Here is a 13,163-nt window from a genome sequence, read left to right as displayed (position 1 = left end):
TTTTTTAAATTAGCATTTTGGGTTTCTTTAGATAAATACCCAGAAGTAGAATTGCTGGGTCTTTCTTTGTTGCTTGCCTATAGCCTTTGTTTTAAAGTCCACTTTGCCTATTATAAGTATAGCTACCCATATTTTTTTCATTTCCATTTGCAGGAAATAGCTTTTTCCATCACTTTACTTTCAGTCTGTCTTTTGATCAGGCAGAATATGTGTGGATCTTGTTTTCTTATCCATTCAGCTACCCTGTCTTTTTATTGGAGCATGTAATTAATTTAGATTTAAAGTAATTATTGATAGGTATTTAGTTACTGCAATTTTATTATTCATATACTAGAGGCCCAGTGCACGAAATTTGTGCATGGGGGGAGATGACCCTCAGCCCGGCCTGTGCCCTCTCCAATCTGGGACACCTCAGGAGGCATTCCTCTCTCAATCTGGGACTGCTGGCTCCTAACCTTCCTGTCAGCCTGATCACCACTAACCACTTTGCCTGCCTGCCTGATGCCCCTAGCCTCTCTGCCTGCCTGCCTGATCACCCCTAACTGCTCTTCCCTGCCTGCCTGATCTCCTTAACTGCTCTGCCTGCCTGCCTGATGCCCCTAGCCTCTCTGCCTGCCTGCCTGATCACCCCTAACTGCTCTCCCCTGCCTGCCTGATCTCCTTAACTGCTTTGCCCTGCCAGTCTGATCTCCCTAACTGCTCACCCTGCCAGCCTGATCCCCCTAACTGCTCTTCTCTGCTGGCCTGATTCCCCTAACTGCTTTGCCCTGCCGGCCTGATCCTCCTAACTGCTCTTCTCTGCCAGCCTGATTCCCATAATTGCTTTGCCCTGCCGGCCTGATCCCCCCTAACTGCCTCTGCCTCTGCCTCAGCCCCACCACCATGGCTTTGTCTGGAAGGACATCCGGACGGTTGTCTGGAAGATTTCCAGTCTAATTAGCATATTACCCTTTTATTAGTATAGATTTTTTCTAAGTCTGGTACCCACCTGGCACTATACACTTTGTTGACTGTTTTCCTATGCTGTGCTTTACACCCGTTGACTGTTTTGTAACTACCAATTTGTACTTGGTCCCTTCACTTTTCTCACCCAGTTACTCATCCCTCCTTCCCTCTGGCAACCATCAGTTTGTTCTCTTTATCTATGAATTTATTTCTGTTTTGGTTATTTATTTCTTTTGTTCTTCAGATTCCACATGTAATTGGAATCATATGGTATTTGTCTTTCTCTGTCTGGCTTATTTCTCTTAGCATAATACCCTCTAGGTCCATCTATGTTGTTGAAAATGGCAGTATGTCATCCTTTCTTATGGCTGAGTAGTATTCCCTTGTATATATGTACCACATCTTCTTTATCCAATCATCCATCAAAAGATACTTAGGTTGTTTCCATGTGTTGGCTATTGTATAAATTGCTACAATGAACAAAGGGGTCCATATATCTTTACAAATAAATATTTTCAAAAATTTAGGGTAGATACCAGAAGAGGAATTGCTGGGTCATATGGTAACTCTAGTCTAAACTTTTTGAGGAAGCTCCATACTGTTTTCAAAAGTGGCTATACCAGTTTACATCCCACCAGCAGTGAATGAAGGTTCCTTTTTCTCCACAACCTCTCCAACACTTGTTATTACTTCTCTTACTGATAATAGCCATTCTGTAAGGTGTGAGGTGGAATCTCATTGTCGTTTTGATTTGCATTTCTCTAATAGCTAGTGAAGTTGAACATCCTGTATAAGAAAAGCTTAATATGCTAAGTCTCCAGTTGTCCATTGACCAATCAAAGCATAATATGCTAATGATATGCTAAGACTGCTCAACCTCTCACTATGATGTGCACTGACCACCAGCGGGAAGACACTCTGCCTGGTAGGTTTGCTTGCTGCTGGGATCCAGCCGATTGGGACTGAGAGAGATGGGCCAGACATGCCCTGGAGCCCTCCCGCGGTCCCTCCCTGGCTGGCCAACCTCCTGCGTCCCTCCCTGGCCCTGATCTTGCACAGGTGGGGTCCCTCGACCTGGCCTGTGCCCTCTTTCAATCCATGACCCCTTGGGGGATGTCAGAGAGCTAGTTTTGGCCCAATACTGTACGCTAGGATGAGGGACCCTACTGGTGCTCGAATTCGTGCACCAAGCCTCTAGTCTTTTCATATATATGTTTGCCATTTGTTGTCTTCTTGGGAGAAGTGTCTGTTCAGGTTCTCTGCCCATTTTTAAATTGGATTGTTTGCTTTTTTGCTGTTGAGTTGTATGTGTTCTTTATATATTTTGGATATTAACCCCTGATCAGAGGTATTGTTTGCAAATATCTTTTCCCATTTTGTTGGTTGCTTTCTTGTTTCATTGATGGTTTCTTTTGCTATGCAGAAGCTTTTTAGTTTGATATAGTCCCATTCATTTATTTTTGCTTTTATTTCCTTTGCCTTTGGGGTCAAATTAATAAAATCATCTCTAAGACCAAGGTCCATACATAAGTTCAGACATATGTTTTCTTCTATGTAATTTCTTGTTTCAGGACTTATATGTAGGTTTCTGTTCCATTTTGAGTTAATTATTGTGTATGGTGACAAACTGCAGTCTAGTTTCATTATTTTGCATGTGGCTTTCCAACTTCCCAGTACTATTTATTGGAGAGGCTTTCTTTTCCCCATGGTATGTTTTTGGCTCGTTTTGTTAAAATTATTTTCCCATATGAATGTGGGTTTATTTATTTCAGGGGTCTCGTTTCTGTTCCATTCGTCTCTGTGTGTGTGTTTTGTCAATATCATACTATTTTGGTTATTGTAACTTTGTAGTAAAACTTTAAGCCAGGTAGTGTGATACTTCTGGTTTTGTTCTTTTTCCTCATGGTTGACTTGCCTTTCTGGGTCTTTCGTAGTTCCATACAAATTGATAATTTTTTGTTCTATATCTTTCAAAAATGCCATTGGTATTTTGATGGGGAATAGGTTAACTCCATGTATTGCTTTGGGTAATATGACCATTTAAACTATGTTGATTCTTCCAATCCATGAACACAGAATATCTTTCCACTTTTTTGTGTGTGTTCTTCAGGTACTTTTAAAAATGTCTTATAGTTTCCAATGTGTTGGTCCTTTACATTCTTTGTTAAGTTTATTCCTAGGTGTTTTATTCTTTTTGTAACAATTGCAAAAGTAATTGTTTTTATTTTTTTTCTGAATTTTATTGTTAGTAAATAGGAATGCAATATATTTTTGTATATTGATTTTGTATTCTGCAACTTTACTACATTTGTTTATTGTTTCTAGTTTTTTGGTGGAGGGTTTTGTATAAAAGAATCATGTCATCTGCAATTTTACCTCTTCCTTCCCAATTTGGATGCCTTTTATCTTATTCTCTTGCCAATTGTTCTAGTTAGAACTTCCAGTACTATGTTGAATAACAGTGGTGAGGGGGCATCCTCATCTTGTTCCTGATCTTAGAGGAAAAGCTTTCAGTTTTTCTCCACTGAGTGTGATATTAGCTAAGGGTTTGTGATATATGGCCTTTATTATGTTGAGGTACTTTCCTTCTATACCCTTTTATTGAGCGTTTTAATGATAAATGGATGTTGTATATCGTCAAATGTTTTTCTGCATCTATTGATATGATCACATGATTTTGTCCTTTGTTTTGTTAATGTGGTGTATCACATTGATTGATTTGTGTATATGGAACCATCCTGTGCTCTTGAAATAAACTCCACTTGATTGTGACATGTTTTTTTTAAGGTTTTTGTGGTATTTGATCTGCTTGTATTTTGTTTAGGATTGTTGCATCTGTATTCATCAGGGATATTGGTCTGTATTTTTCTTTTATTGTGTTATCCTTGCCAGTTTTTGGTATCAGGATAATGTTGGCCTTATAAAATGTATTAGGAAGTATTGCCTCTTCTTCATATTTTGGGAAGAGTTTGAGAAGGATAGGTATTAATCTTTTTTGAATGGTAGAATTTATTAGTGAGGCCGTCTGGTCCTGGACTTTTACTTTTTGGGAGTTTTTTGGTGGTTGTTTCAGTTTCCTCACTGTTGATCAGTGTATTCAGATTTTCATGATTCAATCTAGGAAGGTTGTATATTTCTAGGAACTTTTCCATTTCTTCTAGGTTATTATATTTGGTGACATGTCTTTCATAGTATTCTTGGTTTTTCTCTGGTATCTGTGGTAATTTCTCCTCTTTCATTTCTGATTTTGTTTATTTTAGCCTTTTCTCTTTTTTTCTTAATAAGTCTAGCCAAAGGTTTGTCAATTTTATTAATCTTTTTGCAGAACCAGTTCATAGTTGCATTAATTTTTTCTATTATCCTTTTGTTCTTTATTTCATTTAATTGTGCTCTGATTTTATTACTTTCTTCCTTATGCTTACTCTGGCCTGCTTTGGTCTTCTTTTTTTAGGTCTTTAAGATGTGATGTTAGGTTGTTTATTTGGGATTTTTCTTGTTTCTTGAGATAGGCCTGCAATGATATAAACTTCTCGCTTTTTACTGCTTTCGCTGCATCCCAAAAGTTTTGATCTTTTGTATTGCCATTCTCCTTTGTCTCTATGTATCTTCAGTCCTTTTTTTCCTTCTTTGAACCCATCATTCTTCAGTAGCATGTTGTTCAATCTCCACGTATTTGTGGTTTTCACTGCCTTCTTTTTGCAGTTGATTTCTCATTTCAAAGCATTGTGGTTGGAGAACATGCTTGGTGTGATTTCATTCTTCTTAAATTTGTTAAGGCTGGTTTGTGCCCCAGCATATGGTCTGTCCTTGGGGATGTTCCATGCGCGCTGGAGAAGAATGTAGAATCTGGTGTTCTGGGACGAAAGGCTCTGTAACTGTCGATATGTCCATTTGCTTTAATATGTCAGTTAAGGCAGATAATTCTGTACTGATTCCTTCGTTGGTTCACATTCAGGAATGGGGTTACAGCATGCTCCCCGAGGTGTGCAAGGTGTATCACCCCGTCTACATCTGCTGTCCCTTGCTGGCACTGATATCTGCTGGTGCGCCTCCGCTGCCACCTGTGAGATCCGCACACGGTGTAGAATTCTGGAAGGGATGTGAGGACAGGAGGGAGCCAGGGAGGCGGGAAGAGCTCCAGAGGGGGGAGAGCAGACCTGTGGTCAGTCAGGGAAGAAGAGAAGTCGTCTGAAGGCCAGGGCTGTCCCTGTTGTTTTTATTTAATTGAGGATGAGGGTGTTTAAAAGTCATTTGTATATTTAACTTCAGTAAAATACAGCTATCTTTCATGCCATCTGTTTATAAATTACAAGAGAAGAACTGAAAACAGCCAGGTTAGAAAACGCCTGCCCCTTTTGTTCATGATTTGACTCCAGGAAGGGGGTGGGGGGAAGTGATGGGAATGACTTGGTGCCACCTTGCCTTAGCTCATGTTCACGGACCATGACTCCTTATCACATGAATTCCACATTTTCATCAATGCCCAAATAAATCATCACACGCCCACTGAAGCTGAGTAAAAGATACACAAAGTTTCAAGAAAACCTTTTGTTCCAAAGAGAGGAGTTTGGTTAGGATCCTAGCAGCTCTCGGTGACTAAAAGGTGCTTATGTCCCGTTGATTCTGACAACCGCCCACTTTTAAAAAATATATATATATTTTATTGATTTTTTACAGAGAGGAAGGGAAAGGGATAGAGAGTTAGAAGCATCGATGAGAGAGAAACATCGATCAGCTGCCTCCTGCACATCCCCTATTGGGGATGTGCCCGCAACCAAGGTACATGTCCTTGATCGGAATCGAACCTGGGACCCCCCAGTCCACAGGCCGACGCTCTATCCACTGAGCCAAACCGGTCAGGGCAACCATCCACTTTTTTTTTTAAAAAACAACTTTTAAAACATTCTCACCTGAGGATATGTAATATTGATTTTTAGAGAGAGAGGAAGGGATAGAGAAAGAAAAACATCGGTTGCCTCCCATACCTGCAACCTAGGTATGTGTCCTGACCAGAATCGAACCTGCACCTTTTGGTGTATGGGAGGATGCTCCAACCAGCTGAGCCACCTGCCAGGGCAGCTGCCGTCCACTTTTAAATGGTGGCTGGGGGAGGTGTGCGTGGAGCAGCTGTAAGTTCCAGGGTCTGACAGGCCGGGGTTGACACCGTCAAACACTGTGCGGCTGAGCTCCAGTTTCCTGATAGCTCGGCAGGTGAAGAGATGACGGTTTCTGATTTGGAATCCCTCTTTATGTGCCTACATTTGATTCATTGTTTCAGAGTGAATTAAACTTGCATGAGCGATGCAATTTTTATTTATTATTTTTGTTCAGACCAGCATATTGGATCTCATTTGCTTTTCAAGAAGCAAATTGCTTTTATTATTTTTATTGACAATTTAAAAAACCCATAACTCAAGCACAGCAATAAAAGCGGCAGCTCCCCTTTTAAAGAACTGGCTCAAAGTCTCCCTCATACCTTTCCTAAAAGGTCATAATTGTTTTTCCTGAAGTTCTGCTGTTATAGGACAGAGAGCATTGGTTCATGCTAAATGTTTTTAATGTTCTCTTGCTCATATAAAAACTCAAAATTAAAATGCCACTTTTGCCATTTAGCTTTATGACTAATCATTGCATAAGTGGAATTGGATTTCCGAATTGACCTGCCTAACTACAAACTATCAAATAGGGTTGCTTATCTGAAACAGTTTTCTGCAAACCCCAACCCTTGAACCGAACTACAAGCAAGCAATTTCAACAGAGGGCATTTTTCAGTAGAGCAATGATAATCAGAGTGCAGTTCTCAGCCCTATGTTCTCTTAATTCTGCAGTCTGCGTAGTTGAATTTAAAAACAATAGCATCAAACAGACTGCCAAACTATAGCGGGAAGGCTGGGGAGGGTTGTTGGGAGGGGGGAGTGGGGGAGGTAAGGGATCAACCGAAGGACTTGTATGCATGCATATAAGCATAACCAGTGGATGCAAGATACTGGGGGGTAGGGAAGGCTGGGGGGAGGTCAAGGGGGAAAAAAGGAGACATATGTACTACTCTTTGTAATACTTTAAGCAATAAAACAAAATAAAAAATAATAATTAAAATAAAATAAAAAACAATAATCCATTCTTCTTTTCTATTTAGTAAATGTTGGGGTCGTCTTTTTCTGAATTGAATCAGACGATCTCATCAAAGGTCTAGTTCCCAGTGTGGGATTTGGATAAGTTGGTTCCTCCTTTCGTGCAATCAGAGAGTTATTAACTGCCTGTATTTGCCTGCCAGCGTTGAGATGCTTTGTGAAGTCAAGAATAATAAAAGCAGAAATATAGGGAAAATGTAATCCCACCATTAAGAGACAATATAACCCCTTGATCTCCCAGAAGCAATAGCGCAGCTGTACAGGGATAATGAAGAGAATGAGGAGGCTTTTCCCTGTGTGTAGATGGCCATCAATTTAATAGAAATATGAAAGTATCAAACTCATCTTATTCAGTGTTTGAGATTCTGCTTGAATTCAAGATGAAAGGTCTGAGTCTCATTAGGAATAGAAGCAAAGTTGTATCTATCTTCAGAGCACATTTTAGCCACAGTAAGTGGCATTCTTTTAATCTAGTTAATTTGAAAACATTTTAGATGAAAATTATTGCTGTACAAAGAAAAATAATTACAAAATGATATGGGCAACTTTAGACCAATTTAGGAATCTAGACGATATTCATCAACCAAAATAGGTCAAGAGAGCATAAATCAGTCTGATTTTTTTTCTGAAACTCTGAAAGCTTAGAGGGGATTATCTTTGGGAAATGAGTGTCATATTTTGAATTTGAAGTAAAGTAATAATAGTGTTAGAAAAAGTCCTTCATCCTACGGCTACTGTACAGGTTTGCAAACTTTGCTGCATTCTAGAATCCCCAGGGGAGCTTTGAAAACTCCTGCTGTCCAGCCACACCCCAGACCACGACTCAGGATGTGTGTCACCAAATTGCAGACTTTAATTCTGTCTCTTCTAAGAATGTTTCCTCGATTCATTGATGAAAAAAAATGATTGCCAATGAGTGAGCCCATATAAGTAATGATAGCTTATGTGCTCAACTAAAAATTACAAATAAAATTAATAATTGATGATGATGAATTAAGAATTCTTTATTAAGCTCTTTCCTTGATAACTAAGTACTATTTAATAGTGTGGTATTGGTTCAGCATTTATGAGTAGAATGAACTTGCAAGGATAGATGTTGATGGCATATTTCTAAGAAAAATTAATATTGTTTAATAATTTCAGAAAATCAGACAACAAGCGAAATCCATTGGTAGGCCATTAATGGTGAAAGTGCTGTGGCTTTTCTCCCCGTTGTAGGGTTTTGTTAGAATCTGCATCTCTGCCTTGGGGTACTGGGGTGTGATTGACAGCAGGGATTGGAAGCTATGGCTTGTGAGTTATGTTTGGCTCACAGATGTGCTGTGCTCAGCCTGCACAGTGTTTTGGTGTCTGGGATTATCACATCAAAAATCCCAATTTTGGTTTCTAAAACAGATTAGCATCCCGGTAGCTGAGAAGCTATTGCTCTGCACACAGAGATAGGGCTCTTACTTGTTTCTGTGCCTGGTTAGGTCATATGGTCACTTGTCTTATTTACTGTATTGCCTTTGAAGTGTGAGATCCCTGCTTCATACAAGGGAATGAGGCAGAGTATGGTTTACTACCTGGGTGTCTGGTCCTCCTGATGGAGATAAGCCTTATCTTTTCTCCCCACCACCCTCTCTAATGATGGTGTGTTCAAAGGGAAGTGTCGTCCTTCACTGTATTAGTTTCTCTGGGCTGTCATAACAAAGTACCACAAACAGGTGGCTTAAAACAGCAGAAATCCATTCTCTCCCAGGGCTGAGATGTCCAAAATCAAGGAGTTGACAGGGTCATGCTTCCCCTTCAAAGCTCTAGGGGAGGGTCCTTCCTTCCCTCTCCCAGCTTCTGATTGTCCCAGGGTTCCTGGGCTTGGCGGCTGCAGCATCACAGTCCCTGCCTCCATTGTCACACTGTTTGTCTCTGTCTTCACATCACATTCCGCTTCTTATTTACAAGGACACCAGTCATACAAGATTAGACTTCATTTGAACTTGATTATATCTGCAAAGATCTGTTCCCAAACAAGGTCACACTCATAGCCACTCTGGTTTAGGACTTCAACGTATCTTTTTGAGGGGCACAATTCAACTCATAACATTTGCATTGAACATAGAGCATGACCAGTGTGACCATTGGCTCCTGGGCCATGTGTGATCAGGTGGTTAGGGTGGAGCCCTTTTGTGGACCATGTGGCCCAAGATCAACCCATATTAAGAAGATGACTCCAGCCAAGGGACCCTGTGTTAGTTCTTTTCCAGGTTTCTTCCTCTTTCAGTCACATGTCTCTATGCGTTTCCATCCATACACATCTGCCCTCCTCCCACTAAGTCACTAACACATGGGAGGTGGTCATAAGTACTTGAAAAGGAAATCATTATGCTGGTGGGAAGTGGTCATAGATGCCAGAGAACCACAGTTACAAAAGCAGGTTCCTGAGGCTCATTCATGCCTTCATTAGTGCTGAGCTGGTACACAAGGTGGGGAGATCCTGTCAGGTTTTCACTGCTCCTGGGCAATGCTTTGTCCACTTTGCCCAAGTTTGCAGGTCAGTGGTCGCAGCTATTTTGCTTTATTGCTGTGGCATTGTAGCAGATGCTTCCTGGTTCTGAAGCTCTGCACTTATGTACGATTTAAGGTCATTCCCACAATTACCTCAGGGAATTCCAAGTCTATCTGAATGTGACACTGATCTTCCACCTGATATTTTATTGTGAGTCACTTAAGTAGATTTGGCATGATCCTTTTCTTCAACACACAAAGGATTCTTATTTGTTAAATTATGAGCATTCTCCTCATTTTATCCAACTTGATCATCTCTTTTAATTGGTGTGTTTAGATCATTTACATTTAATATAATTATTGATATATTTAGAATTTAGGTCTACCATTTTATTTTTTTACTAGAGGCCTGGTGCACAACATTCGTGCACTTGGCGGGGGTGGTCCCTCAGCCCAGCTTGCACCCGTTCATAGTCCGGGAGCCTGCTGTGCTCGCCAGCTGTCAGCTCGGCTTGTGGCTGAGCAGCACTCCCCCTGTTGGAGTGCACTGACCACCAGAGGGCAGCTCCTGGGTTGAGCGTCTGCCCCCTGGTAGTCAGTGCACGCCATAAGGACCAGTCGTTCTGCCGTTCAGTCAATTTGCAAATTACCCTTTCATTATATAGGATTTTTTGTTTGTCACTTCTGTTTTTTGTTCCTTTGTTCCCCTTTCTTGCCTTCTTTTGGGTTATTTGGACACATTTTAATATTCTATTTGCTTTCAACATTCATACATATTTTTTAAACATATAAGTGGAGAAAAGTAGACTATACTTTCCCAGTTATTCACCCCTTATGTTGCTCTTCATTGATAAAGTTCCAAGTTTCCCTCTAATATAAGTTCCCTTCATACTGAAGAATAGCCTTCAGCATCTCTTGTAGGGAAAGTCTGCTGCAGATAACCTGTGATCTCATTCTAGAGGTGTGAGGTCACCATAGTTTCACTGAGGTGTGTGGGTATGTGTTGAGTATATGCGTTTCTTTTGCTTCCTGATCAAAAACAAAGTCATTTTTTCCAATGGGTATTTCTTTGGTGCCTACTATGTGCCTGGCACTGCTATCTATCAAATAATTGATGATAAACTAGTGAACAAAACAGAAAAAAATCTTTGCCCTCGAGGCCTTCATGAAGTATGTTGGGAGATAGCCAATAAGTAAACAAATAGGGCAGAGTGTGACAGATGTCTTGAGTTCTACGGAGGAAAACAGAGCAGGGGTCAGAGATGGACTTTTCAATCGTGTGCTCAAGGAGGACTTCTCTGAGAAGGGAATGTTCAGTAGAGACTTAAAGCAGGGGAGGGAGCCTACCCTGATGATAGCTGGGGGAGGAATGTTCTAGGAGAGGCCACAGCAGGAGCAGATGCTGAGGCAGAAGGTGGCTGGCATGTGGAGGAGCAGCAGGGAGAGGCCAGGTGTCCGTGGTGGTGAGGGAGAGGGTGGTAAGGAATGAAGTAAGGCAGCAGATGGGTGAGGCTGGGGCCACGGGGGTGCTGCCGTGAGGAGGTGGAGAGCAGCCATGTGTTACACCCCTGCAGGGCATTTCTGTCGGGAAAGCTGTGTTTGATTTTAAAATTGTCACTCTTTTGGGGCCATAACAGGGATCAAAAGGTCTCAAATACCTAGGACCTATCTCTAATTGAAATTGTAAATGCCACCTAGCACTGTCAGGTAAGCTTGAGACAGACCAAGGAGTTACATCTTTTGACTTTTAAATATTGAGTACTAAAAAATTAATTTTTAAAGGCACCCTGATTCAAACAAACTCCCTCTTCCCCCGCCCCCTCCCCAGTGGGCCAGAATCAGGTTATAGGTTGCCAGTTTCTGAGCACAGCATGGAAGCTTCGTCATACACCAAGTGGCTCCGCTCCATCACACTTTAAGGAAAACAACGCACTTGACCCTTGAAGAATGGGGCTGGGGAGCGTTTGGCTCAGTGGATAGAGTGTCGGCCTGCGGACTGAAGGGTCCCAGGTTCGATTCCAGTCAAGGGCATGTATCTCGGTTGTGGGCACATCCCCAGTAGGGGGTGTGCAGGAGGCAGCTGATTGATGTTTCTCTCTCTTCGATGTTTCTAACTCTCTATCCCTCTCCCTTCCTCTCTGTAAAAAATCAATAAAATATATTTTTAAAAAACTGTCTTTTTTTTTTAAAAAAAGAGAAAATTCTACTGTAACTACAATCTGCCTTCCATATCATGGATCCCAACCATGGATTGAAAATAGTAGTTTGTGTGCAGATCGCTTTAAATTGATTTGTGCCCCTCTGGCTCTTTTGTTTAATTTGATGTTGTAGCCAAGGACTGTGGGCCACAGTGAATCACTTGGTGAAAAAATATTCTACTTGCAGGTGTGGCTCCTGTGGTGTCGATGAGCTGTGACCTGCTGGGTGAGGCATGGGCTCCAGGTCCTAAGTGGCTCAAGGACGAGCCGCCGTGTCGCTGGCCATGCAGCCTCCGCCCCGTGTCCCCTGCACGCAGGCTTTGGGCAGTCTGACTTTCATTGCGGGAGAGGTTTATGATACTCCGCACAGCCTTCTCCGCAGCCTGTGATATAATTATGATAGTTATCTTATCGTTTGACTCTCCCTGTTCCGAGATGCAGCCTCTGGTAGAAATATGTGACAGGGAGGGCGCTGGCTCTTCCTCCTTCCCAGGCTAATGGATGAACAGCTGGGAGTTAATGAGCTTTTAATAGTGAGTGTAGGGGGTTAGTTTGTTGCAATTTTAGTCTCTGCTGAATACCCTGAGGAATCATTGTTTTTCTATTTTCCCTTAACATTAGCTTTATTGATACCTGCAAACACCTGCTTAAAATTCACCCAGCATGGAGGGAACATCTTTCTCTTTGGATCACCTTGGCCTCAGCTGACTCGCCTGTAATTAGGAGGCCTCTGTGGAACTTCATGTGAGGTTTCTATCTTCATTTTTAAGAATCTTAAAATATGTAATGCTAGATTAAATTCTTATTTAGCACAGAAATGTAAAAAAAAAAAAGCATTTGCACAAGCTTTTGTATATTTTCTAGACCCATTTTATTCTTTCTGCTTTGATCTAGGGAAAAATACGGCATAAGCCTTCCTCCACTAATACATTTTATAGCAATGTTCTTAGCTTTTATCTCTCATTTACCTTTTCCCCCTAAATTAAATTTTCCTCAGACGCATTTGTTGTAAATTCTGGGTCACAAAATGATTTCTTATTGCTAAAAAGATCATGATTAGCAACAATGCCTAACTGTTACAGTTTATTACCACTCTGTGGAGCTTACAAATCACTTTCATGTGCCTGTGTTTTCTCACTTAGTATTCACAATTCACTGGGGAGGGGGGCCGGGCAAGTAGTATTACCATGTTACACAGTAGAAATCCAAGGTACAGTATATTATTAGTCAAGGTGAAATGGTGATAAGAGCTAACCCATGCACATGGTAAAATTTGAAACAGTACAAAGGTTATCCAAGAGTTCCCCTACCTGAGGTTAACCATAGTTAACCATAGTTAACCTGCATTTCTTCCAGTAGTTTTCCATGTACATACAAACTTTTTATTTTTATCTTTAATTTCATT

The sequence above is a fragment of the Myotis lucifugus genome, unplaced genomic scaffold (assembly GCF_000147115.1).
Source record: "Myotis lucifugus unplaced genomic scaffold, Myoluc2.0 scaffold_123, whole genome shotgun sequence".
Taxonomy (NCBI): Eukaryota; Metazoa; Chordata; class Mammalia; order Chiroptera; family Vespertilionidae; genus Myotis; species Myotis lucifugus.
This window is presented reverse-complemented; position numbering follows the sequence as displayed.